This window comes from Hemicordylus capensis, chromosome 3 (assembly GCF_027244095.1).
Source record: "Hemicordylus capensis ecotype Gifberg chromosome 3, rHemCap1.1.pri, whole genome shotgun sequence".
NCBI classification, from domain to species: Eukaryota; Metazoa; Chordata; class Lepidosauria; order Squamata; family Cordylidae; genus Hemicordylus; species Hemicordylus capensis.
The window spans coordinates 174,314,287-174,334,637 of NC_069659.1; positions in this window are offsets into that span (position 1 = coordinate 174,314,287).

The following is a 20,351-nucleotide window of genomic DNA, read 5'->3' on the forward strand; positions in this document are numbered from 1 at the left end:
CATCCACTGTGTGCCATGACTGACTGAGGAAATGAGCCCAGCTTTCTCCTCACCACAATGATCTATCCAATATACTGTCTACATACCATGCTGTAGGTAACAGAGAAGGACAGATACTTGCCTCCCCCTTAATGTCCCTTTATATGTCACCTCTCCCTCTTCCACTGTCAAAAATTAGATAGTAAGAGTTTGGGGCCAGAGACCTATCTTTTGTGTATTGTACTCTGCAAAGTGTTGTGTACATTGAGAGCACTCATAATCATGCCAAATCAATTATTTTTAGCTGACAAAGGCCTTCAGCAAAGGAAACATCATAATAAAAGGAACAATGGTTGAGGCAGTGATTGGGTGGGGGGAATCTGAACAATGAACCAGTAGCTCTGTATGCAGTGGGGAAGGGGCAGGGGGGACCTTACTGCTTCTCTGCCTTGCTAGTAGAGAAAAGCATGGCAGGTTCAGTGGCATAAAGCAGATAGATAAAGGCATCGGTGTCTCTGCAGTGCAAGATTCAAAACAGTAACAAATAGGTTTAGAGAAAATATATTAGTGAGACAGATTCTATGGAGCTCTACTGACTATTGTGGCAAAACAGCAGAACTGCAGCTTTAAACTTTAGTGGCTCTGGTTGTTCTTCAGAAATAAAGCTATTGTGTAATGTATTTGAAAACAGCTTTCATTGGAGGGGGAGAAATTAGTTTGAATGAATGTAGGCTATACACCGGAATGGTTCTGTTACAAATAGGAGTAATGTGACTCTAGAGATACTGTCTGATCATCTAATGTATCCAAGGACACTAACTGGATTGGACCTGTTATCCTTTTAATTGGTTATTAATATGTTGACTTCAATTAATTCATGCCATGTCCCTGGTTGCCAGAATGGGGTTCAGCAATGTACTATATACATACAGCATATACATACTGCAGCTAGCTTGTGCTTCACTTATGGGATTGTGCACGTGCAGCAGTGCATCCCTCATGTCTGATGAAACCAATAGCAGTCTCTGGCCCATTCATGGGGTTTACAGTTCAGTTTTAAAGTGTGATGGTCATTTCATGGGGTTTCCTAAAACTTAATATTTTATTTTGCGTAACAAATTCTGCAGGGTCATCCTACATATGTTTACTTAGCATCTAGACCAGGCCTGCTCAACTTCGGCCCTCCTGCAGATGTTGGCCTACAATTCCCATAATCCCTGGCTATTGGCTGCTGTGGCTGAGAATTATGGGAGTTGTAGTCCAAAAACAGCTGGGGGGCCTAAGTTGAGCAGGCCTGATCTAGACCCATTGAGTTCAATTGAACTTATTTCCAGGTAAATTTGTTCTCCAGATTGCATCCTTAATTATACCTTTTCAGTTCTGTCAAATGTCTCATTTCCTTACCCTGTTATCTTGAGATGTTGCCATTTATGTAGTTTCATCCTTTTTGCCACTGAGAAAAATGGAAAGAGTGGCCTATGCCTATGTTTGAATGAATTGCCTATGTTTGTTTGCTAAGTGAGGCATGTGCACAAAACGGATTCTTCATTTCATTTCTAGCTCAAAATGAAACGCTCAAAATGTTTTGTCAAAACAGTGTCCAAGCCGGCTGTTTTGATGAAACAAACTCAAAACATTTCCAGTGTTTGGGGTGCCATTTTGGAGAGCTGGTCTACTGATTGGGGTTGGCAGGTAGATCAGGCCTCTGCTCTGGCCTTAGCACATCAGCCCACCTCGGAGGGCTGGTCAACACGCTATGTAAGCTTGGAGGGTGTGAGCTACCTGCTGCATGGTCTAAGCAAGTAGACTAGTCCTCCAACATGCTAGTCCAGGGCGGAGGCCTGGTCTACCTGCTCCACATGGTGGGTAGGCCAGCCCTCTTAGACGGGTCAACATGCTAAGTCTAGGGCAGAAGCCTGATGTACCCCACCTCATGCAGCGAGTAGACCAATCCTCCGAGGCGGGTCAATGCATGAAGCCTCGATCAGAGGCCCGGTCTACCCACGGACCCGTTAGTCGAGCTCTCCCTGGAAAAACAGCCTTCCAAAATGGTGCTCCGAACAATCAAAACATTTTGATTGAAAAGGGATTGTTTCATTTCAAGCTTGAAATAGGGCCTTTATTTTAAGGGGATTTTGTTTTGAGCTCAAAACAGCCCATTTCAAGTTGAAATGTTTGAAGCCCACATCGTTTTGCACATCCCTACTAAGTGTGTATTTCACAGTGTTGGTGTGAAGATAAAATGGATGGAGGGGGGAAAAACCATATATGGCATCCTGAGCCCCAGAAGAAGAGTAGGATAAAAATGTAATATACTGAGGCCACTTCCAACCTGAAAGACAGGATGCCTCTGAGTCCCAGTTGCAGGGGAGTATCAGTAGGAGAGAGAGCATGCCCTCAACTGCTGCCCATGGGATTCCAGGGCATCTGGGGGGCCACTGTGCGAAACTGAATGCTGGACTAGATGGGCCTTGGGTCTGATCCAGCAGGGCTGTTCTTATATTCTTATTAAGTGAACTATTCTACTAAACAAATACAAGAATTGATTTATTAAAAACATAAAGAATTCTAACACCATTCATATTTAAAGGTGCTTTTTGAAACATTGTGCATACACACTTTAATTAACAACCTCCTTGAACAGATGAAACCACATCAATTTATTATTTTTACTAATCTCTAAGACACCCCACCCCTGGAAAAAAACCTAATCTGACCTTTTCATTTCATATATGCAGTTGTGAACTTTGATCACAGACATGCTCTACCAAGGATTTTTCCAGTCTAATCTCCACTCATTTCTGTAGATCCCGTGTGTGTTCCCCATGCAATCCACCTTTAAATAATAGGATATTGTGCAGCCTACTGCCGATGGTTCGATATCTGTCCCTTTATGTTCTTTGGGGCAGGAAGAATATGAGCAGATTTTAAGAGTTATGAAGTATTATTATTATAATTTTTATTTGATTTGATTTCTATATGGCCCTTCCAAAAATGGTGCAGGGCAGTTTACACAGAGAAATAATAAATAAATAGATAGCTCCATGTCCCCAAACGGCTCACAATCTAGAAATAAACACAAGATAGACACCAGCAACAGTCACTGGAGGTACTGTGCTGGGGGTGGATAGGGCCAGTTACTCTCCCCCTGATAAATAAAAGAGAATCACCATGTTAAAAAGTGCCTCTTTGCCAAGTTAGCGGGGTTAAGTAACCATCCATGTCAGAATTATGAAATGATATCTTAAAGGAGATACTCTCTTTTTGTCCTTAATGATTAGCTCTGTCCAATGCTTTTATGAAACTTTAAAAGCATTTGACAAATATATATTTAAGATGCCATATAAAAGATTGCCACTTCCATATTTGAGTCTAAAACCCTTGAGTTTAATAGTTATTTCTCTGGGATTTTTGAAGCACTAGATATGGCAGAACTATAGGATTCAGACATTCTGTAGAAGTATGCACATCTACAGTAGCTGGTAAAGTGAGAAGCACATTCTCTGGGACTTGTATGTCTATACACACAGTTAATTGGTTTCAGAAGCAAAAATAAAATAAGGATATTGTTCTGATGGTTATTATAATCCAAAGGGGAAATTGTCACTATTATTAAGTGTGCTGTAATAAATTAAGCTCTCTTACTGTAACAGCAGAACTGAATAAGGAAGACAATAGAAAATCATGATCCATAACAGCATCTAGATTCACCATAAAAACGTAAGAGAACCAAGAATGGAAAGGAGAGCTGGTCTTGTGGTGCAAGCACGACTTGTCCCCTTAGCTAAGTAAAGCCCACCCTGGTTGCATATGAAAGGGAGACTAGAAGTGTGAGCACTGGAAGATATTCCCCGCAGGAGATGGAGCTGCTCTGGGGAGAGCAGAAGGTTTCAAGTTCCCTCCCTGGCTTCTCCAAGATAGGGCTGAGAGAGATTCCTGCCTGCAACCTTGGAGAAGCCACTGCCAGTCTGTGAAGACAATATTGAGCTAGATAGACAAATGCTTTGACTTAGTATATGGCAGCTTCCTATGTTCCTAAGAAGGGCAATACCAGAGGAAAAAAGCAAGTGTGGAAGCAACCCACATGAGCCTGACCAATTGTGCGGTTCCTTCCTACATGATCATTACTTTATGAGCACAAAGGGCAACAACTATGTGGGAAGTAACAATGCAGTTTCTCTGCTCTTGTGGTTCCTGTACCAAATTCAGTATAGGAAACCTTGGGAAGTACAGGTGAAACTCGGAAAATTAGAATATCATGCAAAAGTCCATTAATTTCAGTAATGCAAATTAAAAGGTGAAACTGATATATGAGACAGACGCATTACATGCAAAGCGAGATAAGTCAAGCCTTAATTTGTTCTAATTGTGATGATCATGGCGTACAGCTCATGAAAACCCCAAATCCACAATCTCAGAAAATTAGAATATTACATGGAACCAAGAAGACAAGGATTGAAGAATAGAACAATATAGGACCTCTGAAAAGTATACAGTGTACTGTGCTTGATTGGCCAGCAAACTCGCCTGACCTGACCCCATAGAGAATCTATGGGGCATTGCCAAGAGAAGGATGAGAGACATGAGACCAAACAAAGCAGAATTGCTGAAGGCCGCTAATGAAGCATCCTGGTCTTCCATAATACCTCATCAGTGCCACAGGCTGATAGCATCCATGCCACGCCGCATTGAGGCAGTAATTGCTGCAAAAGGGGCCCAAACCAAGTACTGAATACATATGCATTCTTATACTTTTCAGAGGTCCGATATTGTTCTATTCTTCAATCCTTGTCTTCTTGGTTCCATGTAATATTCTAATTTTCTGAGATTGTGGATTTGGGGTTTTCATGAGCTGTACGCCATGATCATCACAATTAGAACAAATTAAGGCTTGACTTATCTCGCTTTGCATGTAATGCGTCTGTCTCATATATCAGTTTCACCTTTTAATTTGCATTACTGAAATTAATGGACTTTTGCACGATATTCTAATTTTCCGAGTTTCACCTGTACATCTCATACTTTTAAAAGTAACTCAAGAACACAAGTATTGCCTTCATAGATCAGACTAAAGTTTATCTAGTCAACATTATGTTTTCTATTCCAGTGAGCCAAGTGCCTCTCTGGAAGCCCATGAGCATAACTCCAAGATGAGCTTCTCTTGTTTGGCCCCAGAAACTGGTATTTGAATACTATTTCTGTACATGGAGGATCTACTATGCTGATATACACTTTTCTAGTCCCTTTTTAAAAAATCAGCATAATAGCCAGCACTACATCTTACAAGAGTGAATTCCACGAACTAAGTGCTATGTAAACAAGTACCTCTTTTTGTCTGTCAAGCTGCATGATGTGACCCCGACTTCAGCATGAGTGGAGTGCGATTCAATGGGACATTTTTAGCCTACTTTTCTTAAGGAAGGTAAGCTTATGAGATCACCCAGCAAGCAGTGTGTGTGTGTGTGTGTGTGTGTGTGTGTGTCCCCATCAACTTCACAATGCCTGGACAAGTATGAACCAAATGGAGTACAGTTGTACAGACACATAGGGACATCCCAACCGCATAATTTGTAATTATGTCATCTACCCCGATTCAAGTGTGTTGAAGTTAAGTGCAAGTGGGCTAACTTGTGGACCGCCTGATTTGGACCAAATTTGGTACAGTTGTAGTAAGTGACACACAAGGACACCTCAGTGGCTTGTCTTGTGATGATGTCATCCACCTCAGTTCAAGATGGTAGGCATGTGAATGTCTGAGGCACAGGAGCACTAACTTGTGAACCGTCTAACCAATCTGAACCAAATTTGCTACAGCGGTAGGGACACCTAGAGACCCCTGAATGGCATAGTTTGTGATGATCTCATCCACCCCAATTCAATATTTATTTTAAATATTTATACAACATCAACAAAACAGATATAAAACAGATACAATGTCAAGTAAAAGATTAATAAAGTTAAACAAGTTAAAAGACCAGGCTAAAACCACATTTAAAATTTAAAATTTTAAAAATTTAAAAAAATGTAAGTTTCAAATTAAAAGTTAATAAAAAGCTAAAAACAGAGAACTAAAAAACCTACCAGATATAAGCAGCTGATAAAACATTTAAAAGCCTCTTTTTAAAGGTGTGTTTAAATTGTTAAAAAAAAAAAAAAAAAACACCGAGGGAGCGAGCATGGTGAAGCTCTTCAGGGAGGACATTCCAAAGCTAAGGGGCAACAACCGAAAAGGCCCTGTTTCTAGTCCTCGCCAAACAGATCTCTGTTAGGAGCAGGGCCATGAGCAGGGCCTGAAATGCTGACCAGACGGCCCTGGCAGGTTCATACAGGTGAATGTGGTCCCACAGGTACCCTGGCCCCAAACCATGTAGGGCTTTAAAGGTCAAGACCAGAACTTGAATCTAGCCCTGAAGTTTACCAGTAACCAATGAAGCTTCCACAAGATGTCTATAACACTCATGAAGCAACTTGCGCCCATGAGCATCCTTGCAGCGGCATTCTGAGCCAGCTGAAGCTTCTGAACTGTCTTCAAGGGCAGCCCCACATAGAGTGCATTGCAGTAGTCCAATCTGGATGTTACCATAGCATGAGTGGCTGGGGTCAGGTTCAACTTCTCCTAGTAGAGTCAGAGCTGGCATACCAGCTGTTGCTGGTTAAAAAAAAAATCAGCTCTGAACACCACTGCCACCTGTGCCTCCCGGAACAGTGCCAGGTCCAGAAGCACCCACAAGCTGCAGACTGTCTTTCAGGGGAAGTGTGATCCCATCCAAGACAAGATTTATCTCACTACTTGTATGATCAGTTTTACCAACACAGAGCACTTCCATCTTATCTGGATTACGTTTTAGCTTGTTTGCCCTATACAGTCCAGAACAGCCTTCAAGACCCAGTTCAGAGCATCCACTGCCTCCCTGGTGTCTGCTGACAACGATAGATAGATCTGGGTATCATCAGCATACTGATGGCACTGCAGCCCACACCCATGGATGACCTCTCCCAGAATTTTCATGTAGCACAGGGGATAGAATAGATCTCTGTGGCACACCATAGGTTAAAAGCCAAGGGGTGGAGCAGGTGTCCCAACAGCACCTATCCTTCACCCGGCATGTCCTACTACCACCATCATATCGCCCTCTGCCAAGGACCACCTCAATTGGAAGGGCCTTCTCCAAAGTAACATACACATCCCAGACACATATTGTGAAGACCTCCTTGGTAACTGTAACAGAAAAAAGCTCCCTCCTGCTAAAACAGAGGCAGTGTTCTAGATAAACCCCACCCTTTCTGGTGTTCTGGCCACTTGCCAGAACAGCAAGATGGCAGAATCATGAACATTTGAGGCGCAAGTAGGAACCAATTTGGACCAAATTTGGAACAGTTGTAGGGACACAAAGGGACACCTCAATGGTGTAGTTTGTGATGATATCATCCACCCCAATTCAAGACTGCAGACACGTGAACACTTGAGGTACAAGTGGGCTAACTTGTGAACCACCTAACCAATTTGAACTACATTTACTACAGCTGTAGGGTGACATAGGGATGGCTCAAGTGCATAGTTTATAATAATGTCATCCACCCCATTTCAAGATGGCAGACATGTGAATGTCTGAGGCACAAGTGGACTAACTTGTTGACCACCTAACCTATTTGAACCAAATTTGGTACAGTTGTAGTGAGTGACACATAGGGACACCTCAACGACATAATGTGTGATGATGTCATCCACCCCAATTACAGATGGTAGATGTGTGCATGTCTAAGGCTGATGTAGGCAAATTTGTGTAGATGGTAATTATCAATTAAGATTATAGTGAAAGGAAAGTAGGCAGATTAGTTCTTTCCAGAACAATTTGTTAATTCCCTATGTCAGTTCTTATTCTATAGCAATTGTGTGCTGGAATTAGATGCTTATTCCTGCTCTTGTTAACTGTGGGTCCCATGGTCTGAGGGCACATGATCCAGCCACCTTGCTGCAGTTCAACAGATTTAGTTCTGGTTAGTTATGATGGGTGGCCACCTGGGAACCCCAAGTGAGGTCCTCAAGTTCCATGACAGAAGAAGGGCAGGATAGAAATATATGAAATAAATAAAATGAACAATATGCAGACTCTCTGAAAGTCTGATCATGACAGCATTTAAGAATCCCACGACACATACGCATAAAGAACCCATTCACTGGGCAATAGAAGCCATTATGGGGCAGGAAGGATGTGTCAGTTTTAAAGTATTACTAAAGGCTTCAGTGTTTGAATTCTCTCCAAATTACCATTATCTATTGTGTGTCAGAATCTATTTTGGTGGCTATGAACATCTCATAGCATTATTCATTATTTTAGAAAATGCTTTTTATTTTATTTTTTAAAGGGTCCTAAATTGCATCTTATTTAACAGACATCATCCATCCTTCATGTGCTACATTTGGATTTTGCTTTCCATTATCATAACATTCATAAAGACTACTTATACCAGCCATCACTAAAGGACTCCACAGTTATGTGTTCAAAAGGAAAAGATGTTTAAGAGACAGCTGAATTTGCAGGCATTATAAAACATTAAATGTATTCAGTGAAAATGAAATTGCATTTTCTTACTGCACACTGTTGTCAAATGAAATGTGATGTTAGAGGACAGGGGTGGGTGGGAAATGAGTGTTCTGCCAACTGAGCCACCTGACGATATTCAGGACTCTGTACATTCTGTGCTAACAAACAAATATTCTGCACATAGGCAATCCCGTTTCTGCATCAAGAAACACAGAATCCGTCAATCTGTTTAAATTGTGCAAATTCAACCAATTATCTTGTTACTCTTATTTTGGATAACTTGCTAGTCACAGGGAGGTCCTGGAGCTATACAGAACACTTCAGGCCCAGCTAGCAACCCTCAAATTCAGACATTTCTTTGGCTGCTGAGTTTTCAACAGGCATTGCTCCCACACACCTTCAGGCAAGTCCAAAGGGCTAGAAAAGTTATCTTTGTTTATCTCAAATCTCTTGATCTTAAATGGAAGCTGGTCTCCTCAGTACGTTTCTTGCTTCTGCTACAGCATCACAGTATGTACACAGTCCCAATTATCTTTCCTGTCTTGCTTCACAGCCGCCAAACTTCTTTTATTGATAAACTCATCCAAACTCCATTTTGAAAGTAGATCCCCACCACATGAATGATCAATGGTTTTCAAGCTGTGTTCTAAGGAACCCTGGATTGCTTACTTAGGAGGTCACTAACGGCAGGCAAGCTACACAAAAGATAGCTGCCCAGGCTCCTTGCTACCTATCCCAGCCCACGTCCAGCATGCCCCCCCACCCCCGCTCATATGGATCCTCTTTCTCTACATCACCAACCCGGCTAATTGTCCTGACTTCTTAGTCTGGGAAGTAGCTGTGACCCGAATAATTTGCCAACGTTATGTTTGGTGTACTTCAAGTACCTGGAGGTTCAAGGGAATGGGATAAATCAGGGTAGTTTGTGGGGGGCTGTAAGACTACTGTGATTTTTTTTCAGAACGGGGAGGCTTACCTTTTTTTTTTTTCCCTTCCAAGAAATACCAAGCACTGCTGCTCTTCCCAGCAACCAACTCCTACAGACCACAGGAGTTTACTAGCAGAAATATGGCATTGTGATGTTATGTCATTCCTGATGCGTTCTAAAGAGATAGTAGACAGTAGATGGTAGAAGCTTGGTTTGGGGGGAAACAGCAGTGTTCCAAGGGCTGATGCTGCCCCCACGGCTCACAGAGCCACAGTATTTTCTGTAACATGCACCCCCCATCACAAAACAATTGCAATAGTCTTGTAAAACCCGCCTATGAAATGATTAAGAAACCATTTTTGAACACAAAAACAGGTGGGACAAATGGAGGCGTTCATAAGGGAGTGGTTACTAAACTACAAGGGTGTGCTGGCCCTAACTGGCTGATAACACAAGCATAGACTGGTAGCTCCTGAAAATGTAACGCCAGTAGGCTGGAATATATGGTAATGAGTCTCAGACGAGCTGCTAGGTTTCCCATTGAAAACAATGGAAAACTCATCACATGTTTATTTTCTAAAACCTCTTCTAAGATGGAGGCCATTTTATCCAACCTCTCTGAAATCTGTCAGGTACAAAGTAGTATAATGCCTGAAAATGCCATGCCATGTGGACGTAAAACACTAAAGTTACCAGAAGGCTGCCTGTATCTCCCAATGAATTTAATGGAGAATCAATGTGAACACAAAAACTAATGAAACAAACAAAATTAACTCAAATGAAATAAAAATGAATAATCCCTTTTTAAAAAGTGGCCTCCTAATTTCTTGCATGCCTCCTAAAGCTATCAGTAAGAGTCAATCCATCCTAAACTAGTGTTTTCTCAAGCAAATCATACCCATGGCCACCTTGCTATAGAATTCTTATACCAGTGTCATGCATGGGGAAACTTGAACGGCTATGAGATTCCCCACCACCACTTCCTTCCATCAAATCCATTCACTTCTGTAACACACTCCCCCCCCCACATTTTCTTTCAGCACAACAGAACACAAAATTATTCAGACATCAAGGATTTTCAGTATGACAGGTGAACAATGCTACACTAAAGAATTAGCTAATAATCCATGGCACTAAGTAGCATGAGTATCAATATTAGGATATTCTATATGTGACTGACAGGTTTCAAACACAGAAAGTTGCTCTCACCTTTTGAAAAAAGAATCAAGAATAATGCTAAAGTGCTTTCCCCCATGATGCTTACAAATTATTCTGTTCTCTAAATCTGTTTCTTTTCTTCCACACTGACATTATGAACTTTGCTAAAATAAGCATTTATTTTCAGAGTTCCTAGGAACAATTATCCCCTTTACTTATCTGAAGTAGTGGGCCTGTGTTTTTCAGAAAGAGAGAAAAGGAAGCTTTTCTGGTAGAGATAGTTGTTTACGTTTTGCAAAGTACATTAAGAAAAGAAAATGTCATGTTGTGAAGTCTCCAGATAACACCAGGGCAGTTTCTTTTACCACAGCTGTTCTAAAACCCTAGAGAAATTGGACGCAAGGGTCTTCCAGTCAAGGGAAATAATAAAAAGCAGCACTTGAAATAAATCAAAGAGAATTTTTTTTAAAAAACAGGCCAGATTTACAAATAGACAAGTAGATAAATAGCTGCCTAGTTCTATCTTTTTAAAACATGTGTACCCCACCTTTCAGGTAGATATGTTCCAGGTAGCTTAAAATAGTAATAAGAAGAAAAACAAATAAGTTACAGAAATAAAACAAATACAAATTATATAGTAGCAAATGGAGATACACCTATCTAAATGGAATGAGGTTAAAAAAAAAACTTTTCACCTGCACAACAGGGATGTGCACAAAACCAGCTGCTCCGGTTTAGTCCAGGTCCAAACCGGACTCAAACTGGACCAGGCCAGTTCGGTTCTGCACCCCCTCTAACTCCCCCCATTCAGTTCAGTGGGGGGGGTGATGATCCATTTTTTTAAAAAGCTTTTGGTACTTACCCCCTCAGGGGGGGCTTTTCTGAGGCTACAGTGGGGGTCTCCAGAGGTTCCCTTCCCCCCACCAGCCTCCATTGTGTAGCAAATCACCCTGTTTGGGTGGTCTTTGGCCCGTACCGGACCTTACCCCTGTTGCAGTGGCCATTTTGAAGGCCATTTTGAAGGACTGCCCTAAAAGGGGGATTTGCTACATAATGGAGGCTGACAGGGGGAGGTGAAACCTCCAGTGATCCCCTGTGACTTGGAGAAGCCCCCTGGAGGGGGTGAGTACCAAAAATATTTTTAAATGGATCAAGAACACATACCCCCAATGGTGAGAGAGGGGGTTTGGTCCAATACTGAACCAAACTGGAGGGGGGGGGTTCGGTTCGATATCAAACCATTGAACCGAAGAGGTTTGATGTCAGACCTATATGACATCAAACCTGTTCACACATCCCTACTGCACAACCCTCAAGAAAACTACATTTCCTGAATGTCATTGGAACCCATCAGCCTCTAGAAGCAGACCATTTTGGTCAGCTTAGCAATCTTGAAAAACAATAAGGTTTCCATCTGTCTAAACCCTCATGAAGAAATGCTCTGACTAGAACAGGAGAGATTTATATCATCTCCTCCCTTCAGATCATCATCCTCCTAAGCTGAGAATCCTAGATCAAGAGTGTGACCCAATAAATGGGTTACAGAGGAGTGATGATGTTCTGGGACAGTCTCAAGGTTGTCATGGAAGGCAGCCATGAAATCCTGAGCTGCTCCTGATAAAACAGCCTTGGCATGACCTAAGGCCTCAAATTTATTGGAGCACAATATCTCTGAAACTAAGAACTTGGCCCTATGCTAACACACAGATTCAAGCAATCTCTCTTAATAAATAAAAGTATAATATTTCCCCCGGCAAGTTTAGTGCCTGTACATGGGAGGTTTCATTATAATGCTCAACAAGTCCCAGTTTCCCGACTTTTTCTTGGTGCATTGTGCATTGTTTGGAGCTCACACAGACAGACTTTAGGGGATGTGCAGAACCGGTTCAATTTGAACCAGCCCAGTTCAAATGGTCCAAACTCAAACCGAACTGGCCTCCAAAAAAGGTGGCCAGTCCGAGGTCGAACCAAACTGGGCCTGGTCTGTTACAGACTGGTTCAACAGGCTATACTTGTAAAGGGGAATCTGGGGTGGATACTCCTTTACAAACAAGGCGAATCCTGCCTAAAAAAGCTTCTAAGGGCTGCTGGGAGTGGTGGTGAGAGGGCACCTTACCGGTGGCAGCTCCTCTAAATCCTGGTGCTCCTCCCAGGAGCACAGCCCATGGGGCAGTGGCCCAGTTCCAGCCTCTGCACATGCACGGAAGTCACACAAATGCCCTCTGCACATGCACCAAGGCCAGAGCTGCACTGCCGCCACCATGCATGCTGTGCTGCTGGAGGGAGCACCGGGGTTTAAAGGAGCTGCCGGTGCTGGTAAGATGCCCTCTCGCCAGCCCCCCAGCCACCCTTGGAAGCCTTTTAAAGACAGGATTTGGCTTGACAAGATTCCATTTTACAAGCATAGCCCATCGAACTGGTTTGACCTGGTTCAGTCGAATGACTTTACAACTGGTCAGTTCAACTAAACCAGTTCACAGACCAATGGTTTGGTTCAAATTTTGTTTTAATTCAAACTGAACCATGAAAACCGGTTTCATGCACACCCCAACAGACTGCACAGAAAGTACAGACTAGATATGTTACTGGAAACTACACAAAGGGTCCTCACTCCTCAAAATAGCCCAAGTGTATTGTCTGGTTGCCAAGAATTAAAGGAAAGAAGCAGGGTTCTTTTCTGAAGGTGGTCGGAGAAGTCCAAGCCAAGCTGGGGCATGCAAATTTGGGTTTGAACTCTCTCCGAACCACTCCTATTTTACCTATCCAATTTTGCACAGACCCACCTTATAACTTTAATGATATTGGGAAGGGATGTTAAATGTGATATGAGACTAAATCTGAAGTGAAGCTTTCAGCTTGTGAAACAATAGGACTTACATAAACCTACTTTTGATATTTTGGATCCATTTCAGCCTGGCTTCCAGCCCAGTTTTGGGAAAGAAACAGCTTTAGTAATCCACAATGGAGTATTTAATGCAGGAATAGTGATGGGACAGTGTGTCCCTGTAGAGTATACTATTAGCATCTTTCAGTACCTCTCTCATTAACTTTTTGTGATAGCAGTTTAGACACCACAGTCAGAAATGGAATCAACTACCTGGTTGATTCCAGATGATTCCGCAGCCTGATTGTCAAAGAGTGAAGAAAAATGCATTAACTAAACTATTTTCATTGCATTTTTATCCATCAGAGTCAAACTCACACCCTTAAAGTTTGCTTTGAATGTCCTTTCAGGTGAAGTTTCAGTGGCAACACTAACTTTTTATTAGATATGGCTTCAGCCTCCAGTGTGACATCAGAAATTTACCATTGGCCTTGGAATTTGGCAAAATATACTACAGTAATCCCTAAACTGTGTGCTTGGGCACAGTAGAGAGAACTGATAGGGTATTGCAAGAAGCTATTCAGATAGGGTCCTGTGAGCCCAAAGTATCCACTCACAAAAGAGTCTGCCCACTGTGTGTCTGCATGGTTCACTGATCTGTCTTCCTCTCTTTCCAATCAGCCTCCATTTGGGCGTGGCTGGTTCTGTGGTTGGATCTCCCTTCTCCTGCCCTAATACTAGAATTCAGAGTCAATGAATAACTGATCTATAACAATGAATCACTGATTTATATGAAGTCATTCTTCACACAGTGCATATTTAACTTGTGAAACTGGCTACCACAAGATTTAACATGTGAAACTGGATGCCACAAGTCTCTGCGAAACTGCAGAGAGGCAGAGGAGTTGGCTGTGCCGGCTTCCTTCTTGACAGAAGGACAGCCTATACAGCCAATTGGGCTGGAGTTGAGGGAGGAGCTTCCTCCCTCAACTCCGGTTCCAGGGCCAGCAGCCTGCGGTTCCAAATTCAGATGTACTGCAGGCTGCTTGGAACCTCGAATTGAGGTGACAAAACTTAATTCAACCAGAGGGTTCAGATTGGATTCCCAATCCTGAACCTTTAGTTTCATTACCGTGCCCAATTGTGGTTCCCTGTATTTGGACATCACATCCATGGAACCGCAGTCCTATTCAACTGCGGTTCTGCGTTATGTGTGAAAGCCATCATTATTTCAACAGTGTTCGATCTAGCTGAAATGTGAGTGATTGCTTTCCTTAACCAAAAATTCAGAACATCCATGAAGTAACAATTTAAAAATACTTTAAAATCATGAGTGTGGTAGTTATACAATAAACCTGAGCTGCATTTGGCTTGGTGGATCACAGATTCTGTAAGCTTTATGTTGCTCTATATGTCCAAGAGACAAGAAACAATTACATAGATTGCATGGATATGTATGTAGTAGCTTTTATTTTTAATAAATCATAATGTTTGTGATACTGAGCAGAAATTTTAGAAGGTTTATTTACTAGGGCTGTGCTTCAGGGGCCTTTTTGGTTTTGACCTAAACTAAAGCTCCATCCATTTGGGGCCACACCAAGGCCAACTGGACTAAACTATTGCATCTTCTGAAGCTCTGTGTTAACCCCATCCCACCACAACTCTAAAAGGACCTTCAGGATTAGGCAGGGGGAAGACAAGTGCCTGGCAGGAAAGGAGCAGGGAGCGTCTTTTGAGGCTTGCATTTTAAAATACTTCTTTTTCTTTAATTCCCCTGGAGTCCTAGGAATGGCACGTATACTCTGGGGAACTGTAGCCTTTCCTGAGACTGTGTAAGTTGCAGCTACTGGGATATGGACTGTCTTCTGCCCCCTGCCCAGCCCTGCAGGTAGTTTTATGGGTAAAAGATATGGGAGGGGCCAAAAGTTTCACGTTGAATCAGGAACCTCATCCCCTGCAAGTCTGGATCAATTATGGCACCCCCACAGTGTTGAGACTAGCTTTGAATAGAATATGACCTACTTTGCTTAACTCTCTCTCTCTCTCTCTCTCTCTCTCTGTCACACACACACACACAGAGAGAGAGAGAGAGAGAGAGAGAGAGAGAGAGAGAGAGAGAGAGAGAGAGAGTACTTTAATATTTATATATGGCACATCTTGGATTATTTTACACTAGTTGAATGCTTTTAATAAAGAAAATAAGAAGATGTGAACCCCATTCAGTATGAAAGGCCATGTTCTGTGCCATGTTTCAAAGAATGCATATTTATCTTGCTGCTTACATTACCAGAGATGATGCCATTATAAGGTTGATTTCTATTCTGAACTCTGAAAATTGCTGATAAATTGCCAGGTTATGTATTACCTGTCATTTCCCTTTTCATCCCAGTGCTTTGCCCACTTCAGAACTTGACAGATAAGAGATCAGGCTGACATCTTGCATACATGCACTGTCTTATTTTATTATTTCAGCTGCCAGCTAAGGCAATGCTGCATTGCACTGTGAAATGCAGCGCATCCATATTGTTTTATACTAATGCAAAGCCAAGCACAGCAAGTAACATGTCCATCAAATGTAGCTTATATTTTGAATAACCCACAGTGGAAAGGTGTTTACTGGCTGAAAGACTGAAATCAAAACATACATTATGTATATATAACAGCTTCTCATTTGTCGATATGACCTGGGATAAATGTACTTTGATAAAGAAAAGTGAGTGTGTGGTAAAATAAAAACTGTATACGACACCGTATATCAAATAAAAGCAAGTTGGTTTCCAACTCTTCCAGTCATACTCTAGCATGGCCAAGAGACATAATCTAGAATGGGACTAGGTCATATTCATAAATGTCACTAGGAACAGAGCTATGCTGACACGCCTATTCGTACACTAAAGATCACTGCCTGGGGGCCTCCCTGCATAGTTCCACTTCCACACTGGCTCCTGCTACATCATATTCATTTATTCTATTTACACCACGGTAGCTGTCCTGGAACCTGTTGCTGTTATCCCGACTACATTTACTTCAGGATGTCACATTGAAATTAGAAGGACAAGTGAGGCATGCCCCATTGATTTTCATCGGACTGAGTAAATATAGTCAGGATGTCAGCCACGGGCTTTTGAAATAAACCTGTTAGTAATTTTCCTTTCAAAATTTAAGCACATTTCATAGAATACACCAGCCTGGGTCTGCTTGTTCTTACTGCAGAGGAGTTGCAACAGAAACATTCAGCAACATTTACTATTTGCATAGGCAGCTGTGGTGTGATAGCGTGGAGTTTATTTTATTATTGTTGTTCTTGTTTGTTTGTTTTTACATTTATATTCCACTCTTCCTAGAAGGAGCCCAAATTAAGTTTCTCATCATAACAACCCTGTGCAGTATGATTAGGCTGAGAGAAGTTAGGCTGAGAGAGAAGTGTCTGGTCCAGAGTCACCCAGCAAGTATCATGGCCGAATGGGGATCTGAATCCAGGTCTTCCCAGTCCTATTCCAACACTCTAAGCACTACACCATGCTGGGTAGGTAGCTGTGGCTATAGTGGGGAATTGATAGCAAAGCACTACACCAACACCTTTACATCCTTGTATTAGTATTTACATAGGTGCTCTGTAGAATAAAAATTTGGGGTGGGGTGTAACTTCTCGAGACCTGGCAATAAAGCTGAAACCTGAAGAACTCTATGTGGCAGAAATCCAAAGTAGCAACAAGAACCAGAAAGGAGATATGGTCCCTGATAAACAGGAACAATTTGGATGTATGTAGGTGAAGAAACAGGCTTATTCTAACCTTTTCAAGATGATATGGTCTGTCGTCTGTCTTCATTATCTTTACATTATGTGAGGAAGAGAAAGAAGAAGATAATGAAAGACAATTTGAATAAGTTTGTTCCTGTAATTTGATATCTGTTTTATAAGACCATTATATGAAGAGTCCTCCACAGAAATTCTGTGGGTGACAATTGATTGATTGATTGATTGATTGATTGATTGAGTACCGTCAAGTCAGTGTCGACTCTTAGTGACCACATAGATAGATAGATCATCAGGAGATTTGGTGCAGGGTATAATCAGTATGCAGATGACACCCAAATCTATTTATCCATGTCAACATCATTGGGAGAAGGCAAAACCTCCCTAAATGCCTGCCTGGAGACAGTGATGGGCTGGATGAGAGGTAAGAAACTGAGACTGAATCCAGATAAACAGAGGTACTTATTGTGTGGGGTCGGAACTCGGGAGATGATTTTGATCTGCCTGTTCTGGATGCGGTCACACTTCCCCAGAAGGAACAGGTACACAGTCTGGGGGTGCTTCTGGACACAAAACTATCCCTGGTGTCCCAGGTGGAGGCAGGGGCCAGAGGTGCCTTTTATCAGCTTCGGCTGATATGCCAGCTGAGTCTATTTCTTGAGACAAATGACCTCAGAACAGTAGTACATCTGCTGGTCACCTCCAGACTTGACTAATGCAATGCGCTCTGTGTGGAGCTGCCTTTGTACGTAGTCCGGAAACTGCAGTTAGTCCAGAATGCGGCAGCCAGGTTGGTCTCTGGGTCACCTCGAAGAGACCTATAAAGAGCCCCTGGTGGCGCAGTGGTAAAACTGCCACCCTGTAACCAGAAGGTTACAAGTTTGATCCTGACCAGGGGCTCAAGGTTGACTCAGCCTTCCATCCTTCCGAGGTCGGTAAAATGAGTACCCAGAATGTTGGGGGGCAATATGCTAAATCATTGTAAACCGCTTAGAGAGCTTCCAGCTATAGAGCGGTATATAAATGTAAGTGCTATTGCTATTGCTATTGCTATCACTCCTAGCTTAAAAGATCTACACTGGCTGCCAATAAGTTTCCGGGCAAAGTACAAGGTTTTGGTTATAACCTATAAAGCCCTAAACAGCTTAGGCCCTGGGTATTTAAGAGAATGTCTTCTTTGCTATGAACCACACCGCCCATTGAGATCATCTGGAGAGGTCCGTCTGCAGTTGCCACCAGCTTGTCTGGTGACTACTCAGGGACAGGCCTTCTCCATTGCTGCCCCGAAGCTTTGGAACACACTTCCTGCTGAAATAAGAGCCTCCCCATCTCTTACAACTTTTAAAAGGGCAGCCAAGACACATTTGTTCACCCAGACTTAATTAGATATTCTTTTAATTGTGTTTTAATAGTTTTAACTTATTTAATTTTAATTGTTGAAATGTGTCAATCTTTTTATCGGTTGTTTTTATTGTTTTGTAAACCGCCCAGAGAACTTGTGTTTTTGGCGGTATAAAAATATGTTAAATAAATAAATAATAAAATAGATGCTCTCTAGGATGATCTTTCTTCAACTTGGGCCTTTAAGGTCACTCAGTGGTGCATTCATTGCTGTCATAATCAAGTCCATCCACCTTGCTGCTGGTTGTCCTCTTCTCATTCTTTCAAATTTTCCCAGCATTATGGACTTCTCAAGGGAGCTGGGTCTTCACATAATATGTCAGAAGTATGATAGTTTGAGTCTTGTCATTTGTGCCTCGAGTGATAATTCTTGATTGATTTGTTCTGTTTTCCATTTGTTTGTTTTCCTGGCTGTCCTGTTGTAGAGGGCCTGGTAGAGATCATAAATGCTTCTCTGAGGGAGAGCAGGATGCCTCCTTGTCTTAAGGAGGCAGTCATTAGACCTCTTCTGAAGAAGCCTGCCTTGGATCCCTCAGAGTTAAGCAATTATAGGCCTGTCTGCAAGCTTCCATGGCTGGGCAAGGTGATAGAGAAGTTGGTGGCCTCCCAGCTCCAGGCGGTCTTGAAGGAAGCTGATCAACTAGACCCATTTCAAACTGGCTTTCAAGTGGGCTATGGGGTAGAGACTGCCTTGGTCAGCCTGATGGATGATCTTCAATCGGGAATTGACAGAGGAAGTGTGACTCTGTTGTTCCTTTTGGACCTCTCGGCAGGTTTCGATACTGTCAACCATAGTATCCTTCTGGAGCGTCTGAGAGGGTTGGGGGTGGGAGGCACTGCTTTGCAATGGTTCTGCTCCTACCTCTTGGGCAGATTATCTTGGATACTGTTTGTCAAAATCTGAACTTTTGTATGGTGTCCCTCAGGGCTTCATAGTGTCTCCGATGTTGTTTAACATCTACATGAAACCGCTGGGAGAGGTCATCAGGAGATATGGTGCAGGGTGTAATCAGTATGCTGATGACACCCAAAACTATTTATCCATGTCAACATCATCGGGAGAAGGCATAACCCCCCTAAATGCCTGCCTGGAGGCAGTAATGGGCTGGATGAGGGATAACAAACTGAGGCTGAGTCCAAATAAGACAGAGATACTTATTGTGTGGGGTCAGAACTCGGGAGATGATTTTGATCTGCCTGTTCTGGATGGGGTCACGCTCCCCCAGAAGGAACAGGTCCACAGTCTGGGGGTGCTTCTGTATCTGAACCTCTCCCTGGTGTCCCAGGTTGAGACTGTGGCCAGAGATGCTTTTTTTTTTTTTTTGGCTTCAGCTGATATGCCAGCTGTGTCTGTTTCTTGAGATGAATGAATTCAAAATGGTGGTACTATGCTGGTAACCTCTAGGCTGTATTACTGCAATGTGTTCTATGTGGGGCTGCCTTTGTACGTAGTCCGGAAACTGCAGTTGGTCCAGAATGCTGTGGCCAGGTTGGTCTCTGGGTCATCTAGGAGAGACCACATTACTCCTGTGTTCAAAGAACTACACTAGCTGCCAATATGTTTCTGGGCAAAATATAAGGTGCTGGCTATTACCTATAAAGCCCTAAAGAGCTTAGGCCCTGGGTATTTAAGAGAACATCTTCTTCACCATGAGCCCCACTGCTTGTTAAGAACATCTGGAGTGTTTCATCTGCAGTTGCTGCCAACTCGTTTGGCAGCTACTTGGGAACGGGCCTTCTCCGTTGCTGCCCCTGGAC